Below are 18,591 nucleotides of genomic sequence, written 5' to 3'. Positions count from 1 at the left end.
CATTATCTGTGGTGGTATTGTGTATTCTAATAAATTTATCTGGGGTCAGAGAACAGACAGCTACTAGATACAAAGGCTAGAAAATGGTGGCACTCACACCTTTAATCCTAGCATTCCAGAGATAGAAATCCCTCTGGATCTCTGTGAGTTCAAGGCCACATTGGAAACAGCCAAGCATGGTGACACGCCTTTAATCCCAGAAAGCCAGCCTTTAATCCCAGGGAGTGGTGGTAGAAAGTAGAAAGATATATAAGGCGTGAGGACCAGAAACTAGAGGCATTTGGCTGGTTAAGCATGTGGCTGGTTAAGCATTCAGGCTTTTGAGCAGTAATTCAGCTGAGACCCATTCCGGATGAGGACTCAAAGGACTCCAGTCTGAGGAGACAAGACCAGCTGAGGATCCGGCGAGGTGAGATAGCTGTGGTTTGTTCTGTCTCTCTGATCTACCAGCATGGACCCCAATAACTTGCCTCGGGTTTGATTTTATTAATAAGAACTTTAAAGATTCCTGCTACAATTATCTCTTGACTTGTCTAATGAAATCACTCCCTAATTCATCATTCTTTTCTGACTCTCACCCTCAATACAACATTCTCAGTGGCCAGTAGCTTCTTAAAATGTTTGTAAGATTTATGAACTTAAAACTCTCCATTGACTTCCTATCATCCTTAGAAAACCACTACTCATTTCAACTTCTAAACCATGTGCATTCCGGTTCTGCCTTCATCCCATATGTTTGCATTCACACTATCTGTCTCCATCAGTCTCATATTCTTTACTTGTCATGGCTAATACAGGTTCCTGCAGCTTCAGGACTGTCATTCTTGCTGTTTCACTACTGGAATATTCTCAGTGCTGATGTTGACATTGCTGAATTTTCACAGAACATGTCCCATCAATGGCAGGCTTTCCCCAAGACTCTACCTTGAGGAGGAATATATTGCAATATTCTGTCACGTTATCCTCTTGTATTTTATTTCTGTAATTGACCATCAGCTGAATCATAAGAAAATGGCAGCAATTTTTTTTAAATGAACGTGTGTTCTCTCACAATTCAGCTTTGCTTAGCTAAGAATTTCATTTCTTTATTTTTAAGGATTTTATTTTTAATTATGTGTATTGGTCAAGGATTGTATACATGACTGTGGTGCCTGCAGAAGCCAGAAGAAGGCATCACATATCCTGGCACAGGAGTTACAGGTGATCCTGAGCTGCCCAACATGGGTGCTAGGAACAAGCTTGGATCTTCTATAAGGGCAATACATCCTTATAATCACTGAGACATTTTTCTAACTCCTATGTATTTATTTTTGATCACATGGTCTGTCTCTAACTCTACTTATTGTAGCCAAGGACTATCCTGAATTCTTGCTCCTCCAATGTTCTGTTCAGAAGCCTTGAAATTACAAGCACCTGCCATGACATCCAGTAGATTTAATTTCTTAGGAGACTCTATTTTTGTCACATATATGGCCAACAACGCCCCCAAGGGCCTAGCTTCTATAAAGAACCTAAAAATATGGTTCTTCGAATGAATGGGTGAATAAATGAGCAATTATTCAGTGATACTCTTGGCCAATTATAGGAAAATTTAGAGAACTCGGGATGGGGTCAGGAGAGATGGCTTAGGGGGCAAAGCACCTTAACTGTTTGCTTTAAAAGCATGAACACATAAGTTCAGATCTCCAGAACCCTTGTAAAAAAAAAGAAAGAAAAGCCAGATAAAGTTGTACATACCTGTAACCCTAACAATAGGAAGCAGAGACAATTGCTTCCTAGTGGCCCCCTGGCTAGCCAGCCTAGCCAACATGATGAGCACCACACTGAGATTACATCTCAAAACTAAGGCAGAGATGTGATCAAGGAAGACATCTTCATGTCGGTCTCTGACCTCCACTTGTATGTAGGTTGGGAGATATCACCCTCCTCTACAAGAAGTCAGGAGGAATTCCCTGTAGAAGTGATATTTGTATAGAGCTTTTGGTTACTTAATAGACTTGATGTAATTTTTTCCTCAAAAAATAAGCTGAAGAAACTCTCTCTCTCTCCCCCTCCCCGTCTCTCCCTCTGTCTCTTTTAGTGTGTGTATGTGTGTGTGTGTGTGTGTGTGTGTGTGTGTGTGTGTGTGTAAGCATATGTGTATGTGATTTACATGTGTGTATGCATGTGAGTATGCATATGTAGGCCAAAGGTGGTCTTCCTCAATTGCTGTCCAACTTATGTACTAAAGTAGGGTCTCTCACTTGAACTCAAGGCTTACCATTAGCCAGTGTAGCTAGTCAACTTACTCCACAGCTTCGGACTCTGCTTTCTGAACACTGGTATTAGAGGCAGACTACCAACTGTTCAGCATTTACACGAATGTTAACAATCCAAACTCCAGCCCTGATACTTATATGGCAGTAAGCATTTTTCACATTTCCCCAGCCCTACGTTAGTCTTTTAGACTGGAATTTCTATATAATATGCAAAACTTTATGCCTCAGCATTGAAGCACATTGAAATAATTTTCTCTGGTCTATCTTTATGGCTTATATATAGCTCGTCTGTTCAAGTTTTACATTTTTTAACAACAACAACAACAATACTAGAATAAATGGATCCAGAGAGTAACTTTGAAATCAACTCCAGCCTTGTCAACTATTAGCAGAATGATTCATGCACAAACTACTCTCCTCTTAGAGTTGTGAAAATCAAATAGACCCACATACAGTTGTGTCATGTTTGCTACAAGTGATAGAATAACTAAAATTAATTTCCATTATCATTATTATATTTAATATTAGATTTTTGTAAAAAACTTCACAAGTTGACCAAGTCCTAATGTGGTCATTCTATAACAGTGATTCATGATCAGGGTGATTTTGTTCTCTTTTAAAATTTACATATATATATATATATATGATGTGTGTGTGTGTACATGAGTTCATGTGTGTGAGTACAGACAAGCCTGGGCAACAGCACATGTTGGGGTGAGGGGACAATCTTAAGTGTTGATCACCTTCTACCTGTTTAGCACAGGATATCTTGTTGATTACCACTGGGTACACAAGATTATCTGGCCTGTGAGCTTCGAGGGACACTCCTGAAATTACATCCTATCTTACTGTAGAAACACAAGAATTTCAGTGTGCACAATCATTCTGGCTTTTATGTGGATTCTGGGGATATGAACTCAGGTCCTCATACTTGTACAGCAAGTGCTTTAGCCATTGTGCTATCTCTCCACCCCCAGTTTTATTTTTTTCAAGTGGCAGTTGGCAAGATCTATGCAGAGAGTTAGCAGTTGTTACAACTTGGAAATGTGCAGCATCGGTATCTAGAGAGTAGAGATCAGAGATGCTGCTGGCATCTCCAGTACACCAAACATTCTTTCATATTTCCCAGCCAAAAAAAACAAAAAAAAAAACAAAAACAAAAACAAAAACAAAAAAACCAGCCCAAATGCCAACAGTGACAAGATTTAGAAACTTTACCCCACATGGATCCCTGTAACTTTACAGTGGCTATGCAAGGCTCAGGGTTTGTCTGTCCCCCCACTTCCCCCTACCTTCTCTGGATCCTTCTTGTTCCAGAACTAGACTTGGCCCGGAGCACGGTATGTATCTCAATCAACCAAATGCAGCAACAAAGACAATCTTCATCCTGCTACCCTATACCATTTACCCTTTGCAAGGAATATCTGGTAAATTTAGACTACATCTCTAATTGGAACTTAGAATGGAAGTTTTTATATTTAAATTATCTTCCCAGGTGCTCGCTCTCTCTCTCTCTCTCTCTCTCTCTCTCTCTCTCTCTCTCTCTCTCTCTCTCTCAATTTACTAAGCATTTAGATTTTAATAACTATGGACCTCTGAGACAAAGGTTTCCTCTCATGTATGCCATCAATTTATCTAGACAGTTAAATTGATTTTGCTTCATGTGTTTTCTTCAGATCCCTGGGAGAAAGATGTATTTGGAAGATAATTTCTGTGTGAGAAGAGAGACTATTGTTCAAAGTGACCTGCCATAGTCTTGAGGGAAGCAATGCTGACTTTAGGAAAATAACAACACATATCGTACCTGAGGTTAAGGAGCTTACCTGAAGTCAGTCGAGAAAAATCTATTTGTAGGAGCTAAAAGAAAGCACTTTGGTACTGAGGCTGCAGAGAGCTGAGGTCTGTGCTTCTCAGCCCTCGCTGCATATAAGAATCTCCTGGGGAGACTCAACATACAATTGCCTGGGCTTCAAGCCCATGCAATTTAAGCACATATCTTGAATGAGCCTAGAGAGCAGAGTATTCCAAAACTGCCCACATAATGTCTCTGCATCACTAGGACTGAGAACCGTTGGTTAAGCAGAGAAAGTGTTGACCAGTCTAATAATAGCTATTCAGAAAGAGGTAAACTGGGCAATAATGCAGCTTTTATTTTGTAATGTTACAATAGACACTTTAATCATCACTGTGCAGAGAGCCTAAAAGTATCACCCAACACTGGTAGTGATGCTATTTTTCACTCAGTATTGTGATGAACACTAGTAATCCTAACCGTCATTAGGCTGAGGTAGGGGGATCTTAAATTCATTGGTAGCCTGAGTTATGTAGCAAGACTCTGAGTTCCCTCTGTCTCCAAATGGTACCCTGCATTTGTAATTTTATTGTCAAATTTCAGAGTAGCATTATATTTTACTTAACTTTTAAATTCACTCTCAAGATTTATCAGAAAGTATACTCTTTTATTGGACCTGTTCTTAGAAAGAACAGTTCTTAGAAAGAATCAGTTCAGAAAGCTTGTTTGACCTCTCTGAGTTCAGTTTCATTTCTCCTGCCCTCCCATCTGTTTATTTAATAATACACAGCAAGTGTCTGCTCAATGATGAAGGCCATGTGCTAACTGGAAATAGAAAGAGAATGAGATAGAATTGCAGGCAATGGTGGAGTTTCAGAAGTGAAGTTAACAGGAATGTGGTATCATCAAACAAGTGAGAAATCAGTTTTCTATTACATCTTTTGTGCCATGGTGTTTCAACAGGGATTCAATCACACAGGTTTGAATTAATCACAATTGGGATCGACTTCTCTATTTTCTTCTTTCCAGTTTGCTTGTTCAACCTGCATTGTTAAGACACAATTTTTAAGTCTTATTTCCACCATGAAGCTGCGTATCACGTGTGCTTCTGCTGAAGCTATCATTTGAAGAATTCTGTCTCTCTTTGGTTACCATAATATCCAAATCTCCAAAGACTGATCAATCTAACTGTGTTCTGTGTTTATGATGGATGTGTTTCCTGACCTGTGGTTTTCTTTGCAGATACCAAGAGACAATGTATCTCTCTTCTTTATATCATGACCTGTGAGATTCCTTCTCTTTATGCTCTGCCTCTGGAAGAGATAGCTGTGTCAGGAGACTGTACAGTCGTCCCACAAACAAGAGGAGCTATAAGCAGAATCAGGCAATGAAGAGAGCAGGAACTTGGGATCTGTTGTGTTGTGCTCTGGATCCACTTACATCTTGAATTTCCCAGTATGTGAGCCAATAAATTCTTCTTCATATATCAAGCAGAATGGATAATATTGGTCAGTCTTTAAAGCACAAAATGATTATGAAACCACTCCGCCTAGAAACTTAGGCTGTTTGGAAAGAGCTTTCATTGACCAATTTCAGCTCAGAGTGGGGTTGTCATACAGCATTTAAGTTTTAAATATAATACTCCCTCTTGTAGTTTCATTTCTGTTGATGTGATAAAAATACCTGACAGGAAGCAACTTAGGGGGAAAACCATTTATTTTTAACTCACGGTTCCAGGTTACAGTCCATCATTGTAGGAATGTCAAGGTAACAGGAAATAAAACAGCTAATTCCATCACATCTATAATCAAGCACAGTATGCACACTTACTATTCAGCTCACTTTCTCTACTCTTACATAGTCCAGGACACAAACCCAGGGAGTGGTGATGTCCATAGAGTGCTGGGTCTTCTGTTATCTATTACTATAATCAGGACAATCTCCTACATTTCATGGGTGGAGCTTTCCAGTCACATATTAATGATGAGCTCTTGCAGCAGACATCCTGGTCCTCTGGTTCTTACCCTTCTCTTCTACAATGTTTCCCGAGCCTTACTTAGGCATAAGGGTTGTGTTGTTGGTGTATCATTTGGGACTGGGCACCTCATGGTCAGTTGTTCTCTGCATCTTGACAAGTTGTGGCTTTTTGTGATGGTCTTTATCTGCTGCCAAAAGAAGGTTCTTTGATGAGGAGTGAGAGTTACGCTTATCTGTGGTATGTATGAGGATATTTAGAATGCAGTTAGAAACATCATTGGTTTAGAGAAGTGGCAATAATAGTTTCTCCTCTAAGCTTCATGATCTCACTAGCCACAGATGATTGGTTAGGATTACAATGCCAGATATGAATTCCTTCCTCCTGAGCAGGCAGTCCTTAAGTCCAATTAGAGGAGTGTTGGTTAACTCCATAATATAAGTGCCATTATTGTGCCTTTCAGAATACCTTCCCATGCTGGGCATTGTTGTGGGTTCTAGGCACAACAGGCGGGCATGACTATTGACTGCTCTTCTCCTTTCAGATCTTGTATAGCTAGCACTGCTCAGTACTATGAGATGCAGTCTCCGTGAGGAGGCTTCTAGTTCATTTCCTGCTCAATCCCTTCAAGTCAGGTATCTGAAGTGTGTGGTATCTTCAGCAATAGGTCATTGCCTTTGAATCATGGGAGGCAACAAAAGGTAACAGCAATAGCTTATCTTGTTTTAGGGGAGGCTCCAGAGCCCCCTGTCCAACAAATTGGAATGGGTTTTCTCATGACTGGTACTGGGGTTTTTGTTGGATAATCTATGCCTCTTTGGGGCAGCAATGTCACTCCTATTATGGTAACTTTATGTAAAATGTTTGTTTACAGTCTTATATAGTTTCTAATTTTAGTTAAAGATAAAGTAGTATTCCGTGTGTCTTTTTAAATTGTTCTTAGTGTTATTTATTCTTCTTCCTTCCCTGTGCATTGACCTCCCTCCTCACTCCCTGGTTAAAGTCCCACTTCCTTTCCCCATCCCCCCTTCATAGCACCAGCATCCCAGTTTTTCTCTCTCTCTCGAGTTCCATGTCTCCCATTCACCTTGGTCTGTTTTGAGTTTCCCAATTTCTGAAGTTACTCCAGGATATATAATGACATCTCAAGTTTTGGAGCTGGGTACCACAAATAATAGAGAACATGTAGTATTTGTTCTTTAGAGCCTGGGTTACCAATTTAGCATAACATTTTCTAGTTCCATCCATTTATCTGCAAAATTTCATAATTCCATTTTTCTTATAGCCAAATAGAATTCCGTTGTGTCATGTACTTTCATCAGCTGAAGGAGATTTAGGTTATTTCCATCTCCTGGTTATTATAGATGTTATTTTTCTTGTTTTTATGGACCTCTTCTCTATTCCCCTAAACCTTCTACCACTCCCTTGCTGGTCTCCTACCTCTCCTTAATAGTCTCCTTTCTGTTCTTAGAAGTATCTTGAAGAGTAGATAAGAAACATTCATCACAAATACACAAAAGTTTCTTTTCTAATCAACTCGCCTGCTGTAGATAATGCTTCAGCTTAATTCCTTTAACCATATAAATATTACTTATAATAATGATAATAGCTGAAGTTTATTGAATGTTTATTATATACTAGAAGTTTTGCCACTCGTTTTGTTTGTTTGTTTGTTTGTTTTGTGTGTATTACCTTCCTTTAGTTGGCGCTGTGAATTTTTTTGGTGATATTGCCTCCTCTTCATAATGTTTGAGGACCCTGATGTCTAGACCTGGATTAGTGACTAATCTGAAGGACTGGACTCTCTAGAGAGGTCTCCTTTGTTTGAAGGGAAAAGGGTTCAAGAGGCTTCTTAGGCCTCTCGTAGTCTCTCAGAAGAGTAAACATCATTTGAAAGAAACAGTTGGAATTCTTTGATGGTGAAAAGGCAAGAAGCAAGAACTGGAAAAATTTTGCAAGTAATTCTATTACTTGCCTGTTAACTGCTTAAGCATGATAAGCCCAGGGGGAATGATGGTGCGTTTTATAAGCCATCTGGTTTTAATACAGTAACTTGAAGCTAATAAAAGTAGTCTGGGACTGAATATGGGGAATGAAGCATTATCTCGTTGTCAGTGATGGTTCTGAGCATTTGGAAGACTGTTAGAAAGATTGTCTGTTGTAGTTCCAAATGCTGATACATGCTAGCCAGCTGGCGCACCTGGTTGGAAGTTAAGGTTTCAGGGTCCTGCCTCTTGAGATACATTATCATGATATAGACAGGCAGCAGGAATCTATATTCATAAGGCAGACATTTCAGAAATGTCTCTAAATCCAAACCATAGTTTGTAAACTGCTTAGAAGTTGTTCAGGTAGAATATCTCATAGGCTACTGGCAGACCATCAGGTAACTGCCAGTTTTATCTTTTATCTTTTGACTTTTAATATGAGAATTCATTTAATGAAAGTGATTTGCTTTAAATGATATGATGAGCCGGGTGGTGGCAGCGCACGCCTTTAATCCCAGCACTCGGGAGGCAGAGCCAGGTGGATCTCTGTGAGTTCGAGGCCAGCCTGGACTACCAAGTGAGTTCCATGAAAAGGCACAAAGCTACACAGAGAAACCCTGTCTCGAAAAACCAAAAAAAAAAAAAAAAAAAAAAAAAAAAAAAAAAAAATGATATGATGAAAGTGATATGCTTTCCCATAGTATTATTCTGGCTTCTACCTAGCTTAGTTTTGTTGGGTGTTTGGGTCAGAGTCTAATACTCTTGGTACGGTGTTCTGCTACCTGTACCAGAGAGCTCACAAGGACCAAGGACTTCTGAGACAGAGCTGTTTCTCAGAACTCCCACATTAGCACATTAGACAGACTTACAGGGAGATGGTAATTGGGTCAAGTCCTTTGTGCAATCTAGCCTATGATATCCACTGTTTAAACTGACCCTTTCTGAATCTGACCTTTTTTTCACCCAAACCTTCTGAAGGGCTATAGTGAAGCTCATGTGTGCTGTGTAATGCCCTTTGAGTGACAGTGAGAAGGAGAAAGCTCAAAAGCATGATCCACTTAGGGTTTATAGAACAGAAATGTGTTCCCCTTTGCTCTTCTGCTTTGGGGACCCCTTCTTGGGTCTGGCTGTACCTCTTTGTGAAAAGATAAATTAAAATTGGGTTGTTAAATAAAAACAATAAGAAAAAGACAACTATTAATCTTGGATATTTTACATTGGCATGGATTTTGGTATAGGGATACATATTTGAAGTTAATTTTGCTACACTGTATATATGTTTCTATTCTTATTTAAAGGATTTTTGTATATTGATAGAAAATTAAGGTTATTTTTGGTACAACATATTGTATATATGTTTCTGTTTTTTGTTTAAGGTATTGTACCTATGCAGTTCATTTAAAATATAAGGTAATGTTCTAATTTTTGAAAGCTGTTATTATAAACTATTTAGGATAATCAAAAAACATAGGTTAACAGTTAGTCATCTATAACAATCAAATTTGTAGATATGTATGTTTTCAGGATTATATAGAGATATAATTTAGATAGGTGGTCTTCAAATACTTCAACTACCTCTTGAATATGGCATTTCCATGACCAATGAACTTTGCCAAAACAGGGCAAGATGGTTCTTCAGGTTCCCGCGTCACAGAAGAAACTGCCAGATATTCTGCAAGAGACAGAGAAAAGCGGCTGATGAACTTTGCCAAAATAGGCAAAATGGTCCTTTAAATTTCCTGCTTTATCAAAAAGTATGCCAGAGACTCTAGGTCTGTAGGCTAAAGATAGATGACCCAATGTTACAGAGGAATTTTGGATAACTGTCTAGGCAGCCAGATGTCTCTGTCATTCTAGAATTTTGGAAGATGCTTACAGTACACTTCCTGTTTATTTAGGTAATACTATATCCTTTGTGGTCTTTGGTGGATTTGAAGACTAGATAATTGTAATTATAGTTTTTCTTAGTTATGATAAAAGGTAAATTAGATATAAAACTTTAAACTCACAAAGATATAATAGATGATGTAATATTTTCTTTAATTTTGCCTAATACAAATAGACTAGACATTGTAACTGTAATTTTTGCTTGATAACTGTTTTGTTATATGTAATGAAATATGAAAACCTTCCTTTTTGATTAGACAGATAAGGGGAAGTGCTGTAGGATGGTCTTATGCTGTGAATATTTGTTGCTACCATGAGTTAATAAAGAAGCTGCTATGGCCTATGGTATGATAGAATAGAGCCAGGAAGGAAATCCAAGAAGGGAGACCAGGATAACAAAGTCAGTGTCAGGGGAGACACTGAGTGCTGCCAGGGAAGCAAGATGTAATGGAACACAGGTAATGCCACGAATCCATGTGACAATACATAGATTAAAAGAAATGGGCTAATTTAAGATGTAAGAGCTAGCTAGCAAGTAGCCTGAGCCATAGACCAAACAATTTGTAATTTAAAAAGTATGTGTGTGTGTGTACGTGTGTGCATGTGTGCATGAGTGTGTGTGTGTGTGTGTGTGTGTGTGTGTGTGTGTGTGTGTATGTGTATGTGTATGTGAAACTCTATGAGTTTACAGACACTTAGGGACCAGATGAGACCTAGAAGAAAGCAGTGGTTTTGTCAGCTACCATGTGAATGCTAGGAACCAAACCTGGGTTCTCTGCAAGAGAAGTGAGCACTCCTTTCTTGTTTGTTTGTTTTATATTTTTTAGTCAGGGTTTCCATGATATTGCCCTGCTGTCCTGGAACTCATGGAGTCCATACTGAATTCAAACTTATAGAGACCTGCCTGCCTTTGCTATCTGAGTGATTAAGAGCTGTAAGGACTCTTGACCATCAAGCCATCTTTCAGAAATGGAATGGGTTTTATATTCCTATTCTTAAAAAAGGAACACCCTGGTACATAAAACTCCAGGGAGACAAGCCCATTTCAATGTTTTAGAGAACTAAAATGTGTTCATTGACAAATGCAAAAAAATAACACATCTAAAGATAAGTACATAGAGTTCATGGGAAATCATGTACCAGTATGTACATATAGTCTGCATAACATTCCATGTGAACCTAGAGTTTTGGTCACAAAACAAGTTTCCATGTTTTCTGTTGTTGATATTAGGCAGATATCAAGAAAAAATTTTTACAGGGTCAATTTCTAACTGGGTTATTTTGCCCTTGGATCTCATACTATGGTTCTCAACTTGTGGGTGTAATCCTTTTGGGGGGGTCAAATGACCCTTTCACAGGGCTTACATATCAGATATTATGCATATCAGGTATTTACACTATGATTCATAGCAGTAGCAAAATTAGTTATGAAGTAGCAATGAAATGATTTTGTGGTTGGGGGCAGTCACCACAATGTGAGGGTATTAAAGGGTATCAAAGTATCATAACATTAGGGAGGATGAGAACCACTGATCTACTGTATCATGGAGAGCTCAATTTGGGCCCAGTTGCTGACTGTATAACAGTGCATTTCTTTCTGTGATATAGCATTGTTCTACCTTATTTCCTTTCTCTTGCTCTTCCTCCCATTCTTCTATACTCTCATTCACTGATTTAAAGACGTGTTTTCATTATTTTTAATTGTTTTTGTATTTTCCATGCCAAGTAGTGTGTTGGATTTCTCTGGAGTATGAGTTATAGGAATTCTGTGAGCTGACAAATATGCTTGCTGGGACTTGAACTCAGATTCTCTGGAAGGACATTGCATGCTCTTAACCACTAGGCCATCATCTTAGCCTCTTATTCATTGGTCTTAAGTGATGTATTATGAAGTGTTCTTTTTAAATTGATGGAATGTTGAAGTAACTCTGCTGTGTAATACCAAGTCAAGATTGTAAGAGCAATTCATCTTGTTTAGATGACACTTTGCATTATACTATGCAAAGGAAGGCTGCGGTAAGATCCTCCAGAAACACAGGAAAAACAACCAGGGTTTCTCCCATATGTGTACTATACTTGTAATTTTCTTATACGAAATTGGCTCACCTGATTATAGAATTGGGCAGTTATCAAGATAAGCATGGTGATTGGTATGGTAGTTTGAATGTAACTGACCCCCATAACTTCATATGTAGTGGCACTGTTAGAGGGTGGGTCTTTGATGGATCGGACATGGACTTGTAGAAGGAAGTATGTCACTATGGGGGTGGCCTTTGAGGTTTCTTGTGTTCAGGATATCACTGAGTGTCTCAGTTGACTTCCTGTTGCCTGAAAGATGTAACACTCTCAACTCCAGTACCACATCTGCCTGCATGCCACCATGCTATCCATCATGATGATAATGGACTGAACCTCTCTAACTGTAAGCAAGTCATCCTAATTAAAGCTTTTCTTTATAAAAATTGCTGTAGTCATGATGTCTCTTCACAGCAATGAAAACCCAAATTAAGACAATTGACAAGCTTGAAACTATGAGAGTTGCTGATTCAATTCCATATCAGAGGCAGCTAAGTTTATAGTACTGAAGGAGCTGAGATTTTAGTTTGGATCTAAAGCAAGGAAAGGACCATACCCTCCATTAAGGCAGTTAGATCTGAGGAGCCCCAGTTACAAAGGGAAGGATTTGCATTTTTGGTCAATATAGACCTTGAGCTGGTTGGATAGAGCCCACTCTCAGTGAAGAGTACAATGTGATGCATCTATTCTGACCACTTGTGAGACTCTTCTCAAACACTCTCACCTCAATTCCAAAGGTAATATCTGAGATTGTTGGGTGTTTCAGGGCTCCATCAAATTGACAAAATTAACTTCCACAAAGAGCTCAGTTGTAAAGGATATTGCCTTAGGACAAATCCCATCTTTTTTAAGGTTCAAGAGGGATGCTGAGATGGATTGTCTTTTTTGGTAAGAGTTTATTGTGAGAATTATTAATGCCATGGACAAAGAATAGTATAGTGGACCCTCAGAGGAAGGTTCTGGCCCCAACACCATATGTAGATGGACAGCATGGCAAGGATTCCAAGGAGAGTTCAGGACCCAGTGGCAGAATAGAAATTCCTAATAGGTTTCTAAAATAGGGGAGGTTTCATACCAAGTGGCTATTGGGTTTTCTGTAGTAATGCTTGTCATCAGGCTGTCTCCAATTCCCTGGCAATTAACAGAGGAGGGAGGAAGTAGGAAGTAATTCTACTAATGTGTGACTTCTGGGACCAGGATATGAAAAGGAAGGGCACATTTAGTTAAGGCCTATTCAATTTAGAGGTGGTGGTGTACTATCCATAGTCAGCTAATATTCTGGACTCTGGTAACCTTCGGGGAGGTAAAAATGGTTCCTGCCATTCCTTCTGCAATAATGATGCTTGTGGAATCTGTTAGGGGCTCAGAGATGCACAGACAGGTTCTCTATAGAGAGTTTGCCATTCCCTTCGCATCAGCCATAAGGAAGAGGCTGGTGTAGTGACTGGTTTGATTTGCTCAGGTCCAAATCTAACAGATTTCCCCCCTTTTCTCCAAGTTCCTCCTCTCCGCTCTTCTAGGACAGCCTTTCCATTGAAGTCAATATCTTTAGATTCTCAGTGTGGACACATTACTCACTCCACAGAATTGCCAAATCCCAGACTCATTATGTATTTTGCAGGCATAGTTTGATTTCTCCAGGCTTCCCAGAGAAAGATAGATCTGGCATTCTAATTTGCTCCTCTCTGTTCTGAATCTGTAGATCACTTCTTTTTTGGTTTTGTTTTTTTTTCTTTACTTTTTAAAGATTTGTTTATTTTATTTGATGTGTATCAGGGTTTTGCCTGTGTGTATACAGGAGCACCACATGCACACCTAGTGCCCATACGGTTCCGATGAGGGTGTGTGATCCCTTAGAACTGGAGTTATAGTTAGTTATGAGCTTCTATGTGGATGCTGGCAGCTGAATCTGTGTCCTTTTCAAGAGCAACAAGCACTCTTAATGACTGAGCCATCTCTACCTGTGGAGATCACTTCTGAAATGATCTGAAGGGAAACATAACTTAATCCACAAAGATGAATCTTCTTCCATATACTTTTCTGTGAATGGTATAGTCTGTTAAGTCTGTGGGAGGTGAACATATTTCTATGACAGCATGGCTTGCTATCAAATTAGACCTCTTTCTTTTTTGAGGAGACCCTCATCTTCTTCTTGAGCTTTTCTAGAGGGAGGGATCATGTAGCTCGAATTCTAATTGGTCTTAATAATAAAAACCTGGAGTCATATATAGAGGTAAATGCTGAAAGACCAGAGAGACAAAGTAGCAAGCCACCTCTTACCTCACCAACTCCTCAGCTCAAAAGGGGAGCTCCTCTCACCTTATATTCTTCTTTCCATCCAGCCATATCACTTCTTGTTTCCACCTCCCAAATACTGGAATTAAAGGTGTGTGCCTCCCAAGTACTAGGATCAAAGGCATGAAATCCCAAGTGCTGAGATTAAAGGCATGAACTTCCACCACCTGGCTCTGTTTCTCTTTTAGACTGAATCAGTCTCTTGTACCCTGAGTGGCCTTAAACTCCTGATCTCCCTGCTTTCTCCTCCCAAGTGCTGGGATTAAATGTGTATGCCACCACTGCCTGGCTTCTATGGTTAACTAGTGGCTAGCTCCACATTCTGATCTCCAGGCAAACTTTATTTGTTAGAGCACAAACAAAATATCACCACAGGAACAAGCCCCAAACCAAACCTTTCTGATCCTTGAAGAGGTAAAGTATATAATATGCATTCAAATATCACAGAAGTCTTTGACTCTCAAACAGTTCTTCGATGATGGGTCTTCAAAGCACCACTTGCCAACTTCCTAAACAACTGAGCATTGGCAAAAAGTGCTCCTTTCAGTCCTGTTGTTGGACATGATTTTCAGAAAGGACAGTTTTTAATTAAATAATGTAATGAAGAAAATTCTGCAGAGAAATTGGGAGCACAAAACATATACAGTAGTTTCTGTCCTATGGGACTCTGTTTTCTGTTTTGTCCCAATTGGCCATGGGCTTGATTGTAAACTACTTTTGTGGTATTATGAAAGAAAGGAATATATTTGGGTGGTTTGTTGAGCTCTCTAGACTAACTAAACTTATGGGAAGTGTATGTGTGTGTGTGTGTGTGTGTGTGTGCGTGCGCGCACGCATTTGATTGATTAAATCAGTACATTAAAATAGTAACAGCTTTTGTGTCACACCTGAGACCCCAGGTGTGTTTATTATTTTTGTGTGCTTATTCCTTGTGTCTCTGGCCTTTGACTATGGTATCATTAGCAACCCACAAATAAGAACAGAGCCCCTGACACAGCTATATAATCAAAAGTAATTTTCCTTTTGCAAGCATTCCTGAAAGAAAAATAGAACATTTGAAGCTGTTGAGAGTCTTTTGCTATCCAACATTAGTATTCTTTTCTAAAAGTTGTCATATAAAAATATGACAAAGCTGAAATAATAATATACTTTACATTTTCTTTTGCATTTTTCCTGCAACATGCTTCTTGTTTCTTTTCAATATTCCCACCATACTTTTTTGTTGCTTGTTGGGTGGATCTTTCCTCAAATCAAAGAAGTGAATTTTCTTGTTATACCTCATGTACTTTAGAGATTCTATTGTGTCTCCTGGACCCCTTGCAACTAGATAACAGTCCAGTAAATTCCAGCCCAATTGGAGAGAAAGAAAATGTGTGTCTGTGGGGTCTTGGGCAAGGCATTAAAGGCTTAAGGCCTGGGACCACACCTCTGCTGGCTTTGATTCTAAGAGTAGTAAATCAAAGGAGAACATAAATATATGTCACAAACAGAGATGGTTTGAGTTTGTTTCCAGAAATGGGTACCAATATTTCTTTTAGTAGAAACAAATAAAACATAAGAATATATTTAAAATAGGTACTTCTCACTCCAACCACACATGAAAGTGTGGCATGTTAGAATATCAAGGTAGAGGCACACCTGATTATGGTAGGATGTCAGGGCAGCAGTCATGGTTGGGGATTTACTTCAGTCAGAATGTGGGTGCTTGTGCTATAAGGAAGTTGAAACAAAGAGCTAAAATAAACTTCTTGGGTGTTGGAAATAGATTCCACAGAGTAAGAAAATGGACTTTATAGCTGGGGTTGTATTTTGTACATATTGCAGTCATCATCTCTTAACTTGGGAATGATGCAGTTGTAAATGCATATGCAACATTTACAACTGATCAGCAAGATAGTTAGTGGCATTTCTCTGTGCCTCACATGATAATAACAACAACAAAATTGCCCTTTTCTGTGCATTTGATATTCTATCTGTCAGGCAGACTAGCAACAATTATTCAAACAAGCATTGATATCTTCTAAGCACTGGCCCTGGGCTGATTTGCAGGTTGTTCACCTTTGAAACTGCTTTTGTGTCCAGTTATGAAGGCCTTTTAACTGGAATTTTCTTCAGTTTTCTCTTTACCTCTAAAGATTCTTTAGATTATACACTTTTTATTGTTATTGTTCCTCTGACTCTACCTGCTTTAGACAGGGTCTCACTGTTTAGCTCTGGCTGTCCTGGAACTTACTATATAGGCTTAACTTGGTCTTGTAGTCACAGAATTCTGTCTGATACTGCCTTCTTAGTGCTGGTAATAAAGATGAAGCCACCTTGCCCAGCGTCTGTTGCCATTTTTGGTGCATTCATTCATTTCCTCTCTTACTGATGCTTCTATGCACAGCATCTATGTATTACTGTGTCTAAGGGTAGTGTTCAAGGGATAGAGAACATGTGCCTTGAATTAAAATAAGTTGTTGGGGACTAGGGACACATCTCAGGTGGTAGAGTGATTGGCTAGCATGCAGGAAGCCCTGGGTTCAGTCTATCACTACAAAAAAAATACAAAAAACAAACAAACAAACAAAAAACATGTGTGGTGGTTCATGCCAATAATCACAACACTTTCATATAGAGGCAGGAAGATCAGAAGTTAAAGGTCATGCTCATCCTCTGGTACATATTGAAGAAGAGACCATCTTAGGATGTACAAGATTCTGTCTTGGAATAAGGAAAAAAATGAAATAGGTTAGCATAATTTCGTTCATCATTCACATAGCCTGTACTAAACCAAGGGAGTCAGACAGTCACACTCCAAGCCTAAGTTAGACAGAGGTATTTGTGAAATGCTTATTTTATTTAAATTAGTATTCTTTTTCTCAAGAATGGAACCAACCCAACAATAGATTAAAAGTCAGTTTTCTTATGTCTCCCTCTCAAGGGAACCTTGCTCTTCCAATCTGTCATAATTCTAATCCATTAAGACAAACCATACAGGACTCTGGCTAATCTGGGTCCAAGAAACCAAAGAAGTTATTAGTCCTCCAGACCAGGGAGAGAAAGCATGGATCTGTCCCTTTCCAGCTCTGGTCTCATGGTGAGGGTCTGAACTACACCCAAGCACAGAAATTTCTAGTATTTTCCATTTCTAAGGACATTATGAGGAATGAAATTGGAAAATTAATTATGAAGCTTACCTAGCCACATGTGATTATTCTCTTTTTTAATGCAAAATTCCTAGGAAAACGACACACAGCTATGGTGGTATTGTATTTGTACTGAAATGTGATTTTAATTGTATGTTAATAAGTAAAGTTATCCGGGGGTCAGAGCTATTAGAGCCATAGAAAGAGCGTGGCAGTGGTGGCGCACGCCTTTAATCCCATAGATTCCTGTGTGTTCAGGGATACAGCCAGCACTGGAGACATATGCCTTTAAGACCTGGAGGGCTGTACTTACAGGCAGTGATGAGGCAGTCATGTGTTTGGGTTTACAACCAATGAGAATGCAGAACAGAAACACTATTTAAAGATATACACACAGGAAGTAGGTCTCTTTTCGAGAGTTAGGAGCACTGCAGGAGGAAGGGTAAGATTTTAGCTCTGAGCTCTGACCTCTTGGCTTTCTCTTTTACATTGGTTCTGTGTTTCTTATTTAATAAGACGGTTGGTTACATCTACAGAAAGTCACAGTTGTTATTGTCTTAAAAGCAAACTAAAATCTATGAGAGATGCTTGACCTATGGAAGTTCAGAAAGGATAAGAAAGAAAGAAAGAAAGAAAGAAAGAAAGAGAGAGAGAAACAAAGAAACAAAGAAAGAAATTAAAGAAAGAGGAAGAAGAAGGAAGAAGTGGAGGAGGAACAGGAGAAAGAGGAAAGGAAGAAAGAAAATGAAAGGAAGGAAAACAATGTTAAGCTTAATGAAGTAGGCATCCAAGGAGTCTTGTTGCAGGGATAGTTTAAACCCTGTAAATGGTTTGAAAATCACTACACATCAGAAACTACAGGAAAACTTGTGACTCTATCCCATTAGCAATGTATGAGAGCTTCAAGCCACAGGTCATAAAAATAGAAGACATCTTCCAGTAATACACCTGTCTAGACCACAGTAGGTACCACCTGTTCTACCCTTGCCTAGAAATAAAAAGATAAAATCACCCACCACTTTACTATTTTCAAATAAAGTAGAAGACAAGCCTTGCAATATTTAAATATGAGCTCATAAATGCCAGGGCAGGTTTAGATAAGAATAAACACTTCAAGGACAGAATGTTGCTGCTAAAGTTGTCATGACAGAAATGCCTGGTTTGATTTATGCACACCACCTCTCTCCCAACA

Source organism: Peromyscus leucopus, chromosome X (genome assembly GCF_004664715.2).
Source record: "Peromyscus leucopus breed LL Stock chromosome X, UCI_PerLeu_2.1, whole genome shotgun sequence".
NCBI lineage: Eukaryota > Metazoa > Chordata > Mammalia > Rodentia > Cricetidae > Peromyscus > Peromyscus leucopus.
Note: the sequence above shows the minus strand (reverse complement) of the source record.